General features: G+C 42.6%; 1 pseudogene; it reads right to left on the bottom strand.

Annotated features, from left to right (window-relative positions):
* Nucleotides 1-6,468: 6,468 nt before the first annotated feature.
* LOC107744742 (E3 ubiquitin/ISG15 ligase TRIM25-like) overlaps nucleotides 6,469-11,905 on the bottom strand; it is a 13,629-nt pseudogene continuing 8,192 nt past the window's right edge.

The raw sequence follows: 11,905 nt of genomic DNA, 5'->3' as shown, positions 1-11,905 counted from the left end.
TTTGTTCAAAAACTTTCATTAGCCTGTAGATCGAAATGAAAGCCCCTTAATACAACATAAGGAAATTGTGTAGTTTTAATGGTTTTTATAATGACTGTTTAGTAACCATAACATGCAGTAAGAGCCTTTGTGTAAATCTAATTCTTTTTTTTAATTATTATTATTTATTTTTGATGCTTTAGGCTGCAGCCTAATCTACTATCTCACGTTTTGAAATTAACTTTCTAAAAACAAATTTTAAATACATTTTCTAATGATTTTTAAGGATGTTATAATGTTATATTATAAAGTTATTTTTGTTTTATTTCGTTATTTGATCTCCGTTTACAAAACAAAATATAATTCCAGTCAGTTTGCAAACTGTCCCTTTGCGCCACCTGGCGGTAGTTTCGTGAACGACTTTAACACGCGACTGACTTGCAGTTAACGCCGTAGCCCTGCGGCAGCGGTAATAGGCATTTTGGTTGTCTACTGTATAATGCAGCCACGGTGCAAGATGTCTTCCTACACACCATTTACCAGGGCTTAAGTCACCGGTGTAAAGATATTCGCAGAGAGCTGAAGCCGTTGCTAGCCAACAGTGATGTAACTGACGATGCTATCCTCAGGCATGTGATGAAAATAACAAGCGATGAGAATGAGAGGCTGCGTCGACTGGGCCCACCAACCAGGGCAAAACCACCAATAGCTAGTAGTGCCCAAGTTAATGATGAAACGGGCAGAGACGTGAAAGCTGTAAAAGGGCCCGCTGCACAAAAATGTAAGGGCAGGGCAGTTGGATGCCTCCGACGACCCCAACGGCAGGGAAACGGGAACCGGCCACTGGCAAGGGACAACCACTGACCGCAGAGCAAATGTCCCAACCAGGTGTTACTCATCCAAAGCTAACCAGGCCAGGGGAGGGAGAAGCGCTAGAACAGGAACACACCCATCAACAGATAAATAAAGCAATGGGTCTAGGGGTCAAGGAGCAAGCAGTCTGGATCCCTGTACCAAAAAAATGGCACTATAATCAACCTGATAGGAAAGAAGGCACTGACACTATGCAACTTGAACGGCCTGACGGTGAGGGCATTACTCGACATGGGCGCCAAAGTCAGTATGGTGGACCGTGTGTGGAAAGAGAAATACCTACCAAGTGTTGAGATGAGGCCGCTTAGGGAGCTCCTTGGATGTCAAGATGACCTTAAAGTCTGCACTGTAAATGGAGACCTTATTCCATTTGACGGGTGGGCCATTATCACAGTCAACCTGCCAGGAAATGAAGACCCAAGTTTGTCTATTAGGGTGCTTTCACACTTGGTTCGCTTGTCTGGTCCGAATCCGAGTTCGATTGCGCCCCCCTCCCCCTGCCCCCGCTGGAGTGCGTTCATATTATTTTATTTGGGTCCGAACCGCAGTTCGTTTGCGTCATCAAGCCAGCAGCTGTTTACCCCGTTGCTTAGTAACGACGGCGCAGGAGAAGGCGGCAAATGCATAACATTGCTCTCTGCACTTTTATATATTTACGTTTTTGAACCGTTCGCTTTGTTTACAAAGCTTCGGTACATAACGGCACTTACGTCTTTCTAACTAATGTACTGCAAATGCTCTAAAGAACGTTGAAGGCGAACAGAAATTAGATATACAGCTCTCTGTTTGCAGCGCGTCAGTCACGCTCATCAGGAAAGTGAGTGAAACACACACACAAACACACATTTTTATCAAATAATACGTCATTAATAGTGGTTCACTTCCGCGATTTGGTACGATTGCGTTCACATCAGGATACAGGATCTTGGAGGATACTCTTGGTTTAGCATCCTTGACCAAGGCAAAGCATACCATCAGGGGTACATCGCAGAAGGTTCGAGACACATGACAGCATTCATCACATCCTGGGAGCTGTATGAGTGGGTCCGAATCCCATTTGGATTGTCCAACGCGCCTGCTGCCTTCCAACGCAGCATGGAAGAAATGCTCGACTCACTCCGGATTGAGTGTTGCATCCTATACTTAGATGATGTCCTGTGTTATGCAAGGTCCTTTGAGGAGCATGTTGAAAGTATTCGTAGAGTGTTGAGGGCCCCAGCGTCACGGTGTAAAACTGAAACCCGAAAAGTGTGAAATGTTCCAGAGGGAAGTCATGTATGTCGGACGCCTAGTGTCAGCTGAAGTATTGCGGGTAGATCCTAAGGACCTGGAGGCTGTCCGATCCTTGACCACCAAGACTCCCCAGACAGTGGGTGATGTGAGGAGGCTACTTGGGTTCCTCAGCTACTACCTTGCATTCATTCAAGACTTCTCCAGGATAGCAAAACCCTTGTATGAGTTGCTGCAGGCAAAGCCTGAGATGACACAGGACACTCACAGCAGGAAGAAAGTTAAAGGCCCACAAGTTCCCTCCAGGACACCAGTAGAATGGAGTAGGGACCACCAACAGATCCTGTAAGAACTAATTGGTATGTTGGCGGACCCACCTATACTGGCATATCCGAACTTCAGCTTACCATTCACGCTTCACATTGATGCATCCGAAAGGGGCCTAGAGGCCATCTTATACCAGTGACAGGATGGGAGGTTGAGGGTAATAGGATATGGATGCAGAACTCTGACAGCAACGGAAAGGAACTACAGATTACACAGTTGCAAACTCGAGTTCCTGGCTTTGAAGTGGGCGGTGTGCGAAAAATGTAGGGACTACCTATTCTATGCCCCACACTTTACAGTGTACACCGACAACAACCCCCTGGCGTATGTAATGAGCACAGCAAAGCTCAATGTGGTAGGTCACCAATGGGTCGGGTAGTTGTCTGATTTCCGGTTCGACATCAAGTACCGGCCAGGGAAGGTCAACATCGATGTAGACACCTTGTCTCGTTTTCCTCTGGACATCGAAGCATACAAATCAGAATGCACGGAAGAGCTACAAGCAGCATGGGAGGGCAGTCATGCATCAAAGAGGAAGGATGTAGCCTGGGTTGCTGCCCTGTATATGTCCACTGTAGAGGTTGAGCCTCGACAGCCCACCACATTGTTGCCAGCAATAGGGCAGGAGGAACTGATCCAAGCCCAAAAGGAAGATTTGATAATCTCACAAGTGAGGCAGTAGAAGGAGGATGGTGTCACACTCACAAACGAGATGAAAAGAGGTTTGATAGGAACCACCAGGAAGCTGATGTATGAGTGGAACAAGCTGCACCTTGAAGGAGGACTCTTATATCGGAAAACAAGGGAGAGAAAACAGCTTTTCAGCGTTTTACTGAGCAAGTACAAAAAGCTGGCACTCGAGCACCTCCATTACAAGATGGGACACGTGGGTACAGAGCGGGTACTGGGCCTAGCGCGGGAGCGGTTCTACTGGCCATACCTGAAAGCGGAGGTGGAAGAGTACATGACCAAAAAGTGTCCATGTATAAAACAGAAAAAACAACTGTGCATGTTTGAGCGCCCATGGGTAGCATCAAAACACACTCACCTATGGAGCTGGTATGCGTTGATTACCTGCACCTGGAGCCGAGCCGTGGGGGACATGAATATATTCTGGTCGTCATGGACCATTTCACTAGGTTCGCCCAAGCCTACCCGACTAAGAACAAGTCAGGGCGAACTGCAGCCGAACGTTTGTTCCAAGACTCCATTCCACACTTCGGGTACCCGGCCAAGTTACATCACGACCAGGGTCGTGAGTATGAGAACAAACTTTTCCGCACTCTCCAACAGTTTGCAGGGATCAGCCACTCACGAACATCACCAGACCACCCACAAGGAAACCCAGTAGAGAGGTTCAATCGGACCCTATTACAGATGTTGAGGACACTGGCAGACAAAGAGAAAGAGAGGTGGAAAGATCACTTACCTCAAATCGTACATGCCCACAACTGCACACGTCACGAGTCCACAGGATACTCTCCCATTTACCTGTTGTATGGGTGGCATCCTCACCTTCCAGTAGACCTGATCTTTGGCCTGGTGGAGCCAACGGATGGAGTTACACCAAAGGGATATGAAAATCAGTGGGCAGCACGGATGGCTGAAGCATATAAGATCACTGAGGAAAACAGTCGTCAAGCGAGTGCAAGAGGGAAGAACCAGTATGACCGGAAGACAAGAGGAGTTGTATTGAAAGTGGGGGACAGAGTGCTTGTCAGGAACCTGGGAGAGCGAGGGGGTCCAGGGAAGTTACCATCTTACTGGGAAAAAAAAGTGGTCTACGTGGTAAAAGGTCAAGTCTCTGATAATCCAGTCTATGTAGTTTATCTTGAGAAGGGAGACAGCAATAAAACCAGGACGCTGCACCGGAATCTATTACTGCTGGTCAATGATTTACCTGTGGAAGTTCCCAAGATGACACCTAGATCCACAAAACCTGGAAAACAAAGAAAGACAAGAAGTCAGTCACCCAACAAAGAAAATACCAGAGACCATGACATGACGGATTCAGGTGAGGGAAGTAGTGGAGGAGGATACTGGTTGAGGATTCCAGTCAACTGGACAGAACCAGGGAGTATCCATTTACTGGAACAAGCGCCTGTAAGAGAAGAATCCAATCAAATACAAAGAAGGGAGGAATCAAGGGTACTGGAAAATTTTTCAGAAAGAGAACCAAATACTTACATGGTGCCACCTATGGAGGATGATGTGGATGAGGAGAGGGAAACAGCTGCTTGTGTTGAGCCAGAGAGAGTAGCAAGAGAGGCTGGAAGTCCAAGTGTGGAGGGTGAAGCTGCAGTGAGAAGGTCTACGAGAGAGAAAAGACCAAGACAGATCTACACTTATGACACCTTAGGTCAGCCTGTGCTACAGCCATACCCAACACTTAATGCAGTGACAGCTTATCCGATCACACACATACCTGTCTGGGGTATAAATAGTTACTTACATTCATAGGTTACAAAAAAAGGGTAAAACGAAGACATGAGACGAAAAGTGTCAAAATGTGATTTCTTTTGATATCAGTGACACAAAAGTGATGTAAACACACACACACACTCACAAAAGAAAGAGACAACAGAATGTGAAGTAATGCTTTAAGAGCAATTGTATGTACTTTGAATTGACTAATGTGCATTAAAAAAAAACTTATCCACAGAGGAGCTGTGAAAAAGCCAACGCGACTCTCCTATTCTTCTCATATTATCCTGTTTTACTGGTATACAGTAATCTGTACGCAGGGTCTCTGGAGGCGGGGCCTGCAACACTAACAAATTGTGGCCTGTTACTGATTACAGATTGTATGAAAACTGTAGTTAGTAACATGATCTAGGTTACTTTTTTTATCAAACTTGTATGTACAACATGTACAATGTACAACATTGATATAAGTATAAACATTACAAAATTAAGTATAAACATTAAACACTGCATTACATTACACCAAGGTTTCTCCAACCAGGCTTAATATAAGAACTGCAGTGGGTTTGTAAGTTGATAAAAAGCTAAAAATAAATCATAAAAATGTAAAATAAAAATAATCAAGGCTTAACAATTGAACACTAAAAATATAATTACCTGCATGTCAATATGAACATTAACTGACATTAGAGAACTGCAACATGCAAATGTGTTGTTAACTTATTGAAATATTAACTTCCTCAGAGCTATTTCAAGGTAATATTTCATTTTAAGAAGCCTTACAGGTTTGAAATATTTTTGTCTAGACTTCCAGAATCAACAGTTACTGAAGGTCATTGGATATGATGAAGACAGTGTTTCACAGCTATACTTCACCAGTGTTTAGTAACTTGCACAATTATTTGTTTCATACATTGTCTTATTGCTTGAGAGGTACTTCTCCCCTCAAATTCAGAAGCATGATTTACTAATTTATTTACATGACATTTGTGAATATTCCAAGCTAAATCGTATGATACATAATATCAAGAAATTATTAATAATTTACTGTCATTGTGTGAATAATATGTAATCAAGTTATTCATAAAAAAGTAACTGTAAGCTGTCTATGAGTATTTTAAAATGAAATATACTCTAATTACAAGTACGTAATTTTTGGAGTCTTATTACATAATCCAGATTACAAGTAATCAGTTACTGCCCAGCACTGCTGATAGGTCAGCAGACTCCAGACTCCAGGCTTTGGAGGACAGAGTGCATTGGTGGTGGTTCTCCTTCCTTCGAGGATAACCACCAGTTGTCTCAGGACCTGATTGCACTTCCAGGTGTAATGGCCTTAGGAAAGACTGGTTTTGCAGCCGACAAGGATGTACCTTAACATTGCTAGGGTTTGACAAAGAGGACATGATGGTCATGATGGATAGATCTTCTCAAATCCACTGGTTTAGTGTTTTGGGTGTGGGAAGAATATCAAAGGTGGCTCTGATGATTACACTCAGTGCTTCCCTCCATCTCTTAAAGGTCCTTCCAGGTGAGCTTACGTTTCTCCAGTTTTTTCCTGTTACTCCATTGTTCCTGTCTGGACTGCGAGACTGCCTCCTCTTGCTGCCAGACCTTGGCTTCTACCAGCTTTTTTTAAACCCAAAACCCAGGATAGAGCGGCTGAGTGAATGTGGTCTGGACTGTGTGGATGAGGCTCATTGTGTCAGAGACGCTGTAGAAGGACAGCGTTCCAGCACTGTGATCCACAAACACTCCTATTCTACTGCTGATGGGCTTTACAGGGAGAACCGTCTCGGTCTTATTGTGTATGAATGAGTATCTGGAGGGAGAGCAGATGAAACTCCAGGACTGATCATTAAATCCAAACACAAACACTGTACCAGATCCCTTCCTGTTGATGCTCTTATATGACACTGATATACGCACACCATTATCTCCACTCCACTCCAGCTCCCAGTAACAGCGTCCACACACACTCTCTCTACACAACACCTGAGGCCAATAACTAAATCTGTCTGGATGATCAGGATACGATTGAACTGTGTCAGTGTTAGTAACCACTCTGATGCTCTCAGACAGATGGAGGTGTTTATTCACCGTGTTCAGATCCAGAGTGAACTGATGGGAATCTGATGGAGATAACACACATCAGAATCAAGAATTATGAATCTGTTTGATCTTTTCATGTAGCTGAACTCTTACGTGTAGCTGAAGTCTTCTGCTTGTTTTCTTACTAACTTACATTGTAGGAAGTCGTTCCTGGTCCAGAGATCAATGTTGGTGAATGTGACTGTGGAAATCAACAGACATGAACAGTGTGATTCTCATGATCCTGCATCCATTCCAAAGACATTTCTAATATGATGCTCTCCATGACATGAGACGATGATGGACCCGTTTCTGAGAGCAGATGAATCTCCAGGACTTTACCTCTGTCTGAGATCTCCTTGAGCTCCTCTTTGCAGAAATCCTCCAGCTTGTCTCTCAGCTGACGGACAGATTCTCTCAGGTCATCAAAAGAGTAGAGAGAACTGAAGAGATCATCATTTATGTCTCTAGATTCAGGAGGTGCTGAGAGAGACTGGAAACTCTACAGAAAACAGATATAAAAATACATCAGCTCCACACGGGGATGCTGCTTATACGAGTGATTTAATATGAAAGAAAAGTTCTGACATGAGACTCATCTGAGTGATGGACAGGGTAATAATATTTCATATTTTCAAGAAAGAAGAGAAATCAATATCAAGATATTTCCGGAGCTGAAAGCCATTTGTAAGTGGCGTCTCTTTCAAAGGAAGATGATCAGATGAGAGTCTGACTGATGATTATATAATAAGACACTCATGAAATGTTTCTCTGTGAGTCTCTGTCACAGCAGGATCTGCTCAAGTCCACTATGATCCTGTTCTTCTAGATCTCTGTTACCTGCAGGAACTGGATGTGATCCTGTGTGTGTGAAAGCTGCTCCAGCTCAGCGTCTCTCCTCCTCAGATCATTGATCTCCTGCTCCAGTCTCTCCAGTTGTTCTTCAGCTCGACTCACTGCAGTCTTTTCCTGATCTCTGATCAGCCGTATCAGCTCAGAGCGGCTGCTCTCAATGGAGCGGATGAGCTCAGTAAAGATCCTCTCACTGTCCTCCACTGCTGTCTGCGCAGAGCGATGTTAGGACACACAGTGATTCAGGCTTCAGTGAGTCTGAACTGAGACTGAGACAAACTTCTCTTCTTCTCCAGACTCACCTTATGAGACTCCACAGCCTCTCTCAGCTGCTGAAGATCTTTCTCTCTCTGCTGGATTCTCTGCTGGAACGTCTTCTGCGTCTCTTTCAGCTGCTTCTGCAGGACAAACAGATGATAGTAAATCTCGCAGAAAACTACTGGCACTAAATCATCATGTGAGCAGATGAATCCAGTAAACGTGGAACTGATAACTAATGGCTGTATGTTAAAACTCTAGAAGGGATGATTGATCGTTTAGCACCATTGTACATAAATTAATATAAAGATTCAGGCCTGTTTCACACTACAAGTGTAAGTATCATAAAAGTGACACTGACAGACGTAGAGCTTCAAATAATTGTTTCTACATCATCTACACAGAAAATAAACAGACTATTGGATCACTACACTGAGTATTAACTTGATTGCTAGTTTTAAATACCTGTTTCTCTGTCCTCTGTGTTGCAGCTGATTCAGTGTCATGATTTTTATGTTCATATTTTGTACACAGCTTACAAATGTATTGTTGGTCAGTAATACAGTACATTTCCAGATGTTTCTCATGTTTCTGGCAGATCATCTCCTGCAGTCGTCCAGTGGCATCGATCAGTTTGTGTGGCTTACGGGAATGAAATTCCTCATGACGGTCAAAATGAGTTTGACAGTAAGATTCCAGACACATCAGACAGGACTTGACGGCTTTGTATTTTCTTCCAGTACAGACGTCACACTGCACATCTCCAGCTCCAGCGTAACAGTGTGCAGGTAGTTTGGTCTTCTTCAGTTTCTCCACCAGTTCAGCCAGCATGGTGTTTCTAGCTAAAGCAGGTCTTGGACTGAAGGTCTGTCTGCACTGAGGGCAGCTGTAGACTCTCATCTGATCCTCCTTATCCCAGAACCCTGTAATGCAGCTCTTACAGTAACTGTGTCCACATTGGATGCTCACTGGATCCTTCAGGAGATCCAGACACAGTGGACACATGAACTCATCCTGAGAAAATCTGGCTTCTGCCATTTTACTGCAATAATACAGAGTGACAAGCACACAACAGCTCAACTACATTGTCACTTTCTTTTTCCCTTAAGTCATGTGTTTCCTGTTTCTGTGTTTGAGTGACGTGTGTAAAACAGGCGTTTCTTTGAATACACAGGCTAACGAGGTGACAAAGCTGAACTTGATAGCAAATCAAATCAGTAACCATAGTGACAAATACGGGCAGGGAAATGGTGCAAATGAAGACAAAGTCCAAACTGAACTAAAACGGTGACAGTTTTATATTCCTCAAGGGAGCGGTCCCCCTGCTCAAGGTAGTGATGGCGAAGTGAAGCGTTCTGAACCAGTGAAGCTTTCATCACAATTGTATCGGAAAAAGGTTCATTACTCAAAGCTTTTTAAAACGGTTAATGCTGTGGCCATCTAGTGGTCATAAAAATAAATAATACCTTCCAAAGTGTTATGTTCCATTACAGCCAGTGGTTCACATCTGGTTCTACAACTGATTTTTTGTTTTATTATATTTTATATAAATAATGTTGTAACGAATCAGCTCATGGGAAATATGAATAATTAATCATAACTAGTTATAATTAATTATGAATATTTTAGATCCGCTGTAGATATTTACTGAGCCTGTTCGGCTTCCTGGGGTGTTACGCATTTCGGGGGGAAGGGTTCACGGGTCCTCATATGGCTTGTTAACTGAGGGGTGTTACAGAGTATTTGTTAAATATAAAAACAAAATATATATTGTGTGTTTGAGTGGTCCAGACGCTACAATGTTTATTGTCAAAGTCATTCATTTGAGTCGGTGTACTGGCACTAAAATTCATAAATTAAAACTATGACCTATTTATTTTACCTCTGCCTCAGGCCAAAGTGCATTTTTGAGCTCAATATATAAATTACGATTACAAAATAAATAAATAAACAATGCTAACACATTATAATGTAATATAATGTAAAGGAAACGGCGCTGAGGTTGAACCAGATACTGAAGCAGTCACATGGTTTTCAGGCGAATGAAGCTTCGGGCGTCATAGATCATGTGCTTTTCTCAAAACGAATCAAGCTCCGATACAGTGCTTCAGTGTGAAATGTGTTGTTTTTTTTATACAAGCTTCGAAGCTTCGGTGTCGAACTTAACATCACTAGCTGAAGGGGTAGCAGTCTCATAGCAGGGACATCCATGGTGACAGAAAAAGGGGAAAAAATCTACCACCACCACACAAAAAGAAAAAGCAAAACACTTCTAGTAACGTTTTTAGAGGTCTGGTTTTCTGTCACAACTGCACTGTATACAAATGCACTATAGCCCAGCTACACTGTGCAATTTTGGCAACGATTTGGTCGACTGAGACAAATTTTGAAAATCCTAAAAGATTCCTATAATCCTTGGCTAAAATCTGTAGTCTTTGATCGCTGGTTTGACATGTTCACCGACAGCCGATTAATGGCTGTTGCGATCAAATTTTACCTCCGACGAAATTCTGGCAGTCAGAAGATTTGGCGCACTGTCCTGCAGTGTGACTTTTCCTATGATGAACCTCAAACTGTCTCCGTTTTTCAAGACAAGCCATGATCAGAATTAATGCTAGAGATTTCTTCTACCGCCATAACCTCTGGCGCTCACATCCTCCGATCACGAAATTCATATGATATGTTGCCTTTGCTATGATAAACACCGGTTGCGCCACTGTTTTTATGTGGGTATGGTGCTGCTTACACTATTCTTCTTAAATACACCGCTATTGACTCCATTCATATACTTTTCATGATTTTCATGACTTTTCAGCCCTGTGCAGCTCGCAGTCACTGAGCATGTATGGGCTGATAATGTAATACTCTGGACAAGTTTTCTTTCGAGCACCCATTTTTAACGTGTCTTGACTGTCGTACAGTGTGACATTAATGACAACTGAGATCCCACAGTGTGACATGATCATCATGTTCGTACAGACTGACAAGCATCAATCGTAAAGGACTATTCTATGCGGGCAGGGGAATGGTGCAAACGAAGACAAAGACCAAACTGAATGAAAACCGTAACAAGGTCATTTACTACCGTCTTCTTTTTAGATTATTTTTAGATTTTTTTTTTTTTAACTTGTTTAAAACTTTAAACATTTAAACATACCATATTGATATAAATATCAACATTATAAACTGCATTAAACATTACATTACTGGGCTTAATGCAAGAACTGCAGTCAGTTTGTAAGTTGATAAAAAACTAATAATAAATCATAAAAAGGAAAAATAAAAAGAATCAAGGCTTAACACTTGATCACTAAAAATATAAATATTTTATTCATTTACCTGCATGTCATTATGAATATTAGAAAACTGTAAACATCTGAATGTGTTGTTAATTTATTGAAATATTCTCGCGTAGCCAGACCTTCAGACTGACGGCTGAAGGTCTGGAATCCATGGCAGCTTTCATTGGCCAAGGCCCGCCCACGAGGCCGTTTGACCGATGTCAAACAACCAATCATAGTTCGTTTCGTTTTAGCGTCATGTTTCGGGGCGTGGAAATGTCGCCACAATAACAGTGTGTAAAACTCTCGGACATATTGTAAAGATTCTATGCCGCGAACTTTGAATATTTCACATACTTTTGAAACTCCAGCGTTTAGTTGATCCTGATAAGAGCTCATCATCACAATTGTAAACACGACGGCTTTCTTCTTTCGTGAGGGGGTTTGACGCCACGTTATCTTTGTTTCCAGGTGGAACATTAAAGAACGCGACACACACGTCTCCCGGAAATCCTGTATAATTCAACCAATCCGATGATGACTTCGACACTCCTGAAGTGTTTCCACTTTTGTGTCCCGTATGCATCAGA

This window comes from Sinocyclocheilus rhinocerous, unplaced genomic scaffold, assembly GCF_001515625.1.
Source record: "Sinocyclocheilus rhinocerous isolate Xijiao unplaced genomic scaffold, SAMN03320098_v1.1 scaffold1189, whole genome shotgun sequence".
NCBI lineage: Eukaryota > Metazoa > Chordata > Actinopteri > Cypriniformes > Cyprinidae > Sinocyclocheilus > Sinocyclocheilus rhinocerous.
The sequence above is the reverse complement of the archived record's forward strand: the minus strand, read 5'-3'. Positions and strand labels throughout refer to the sequence as shown.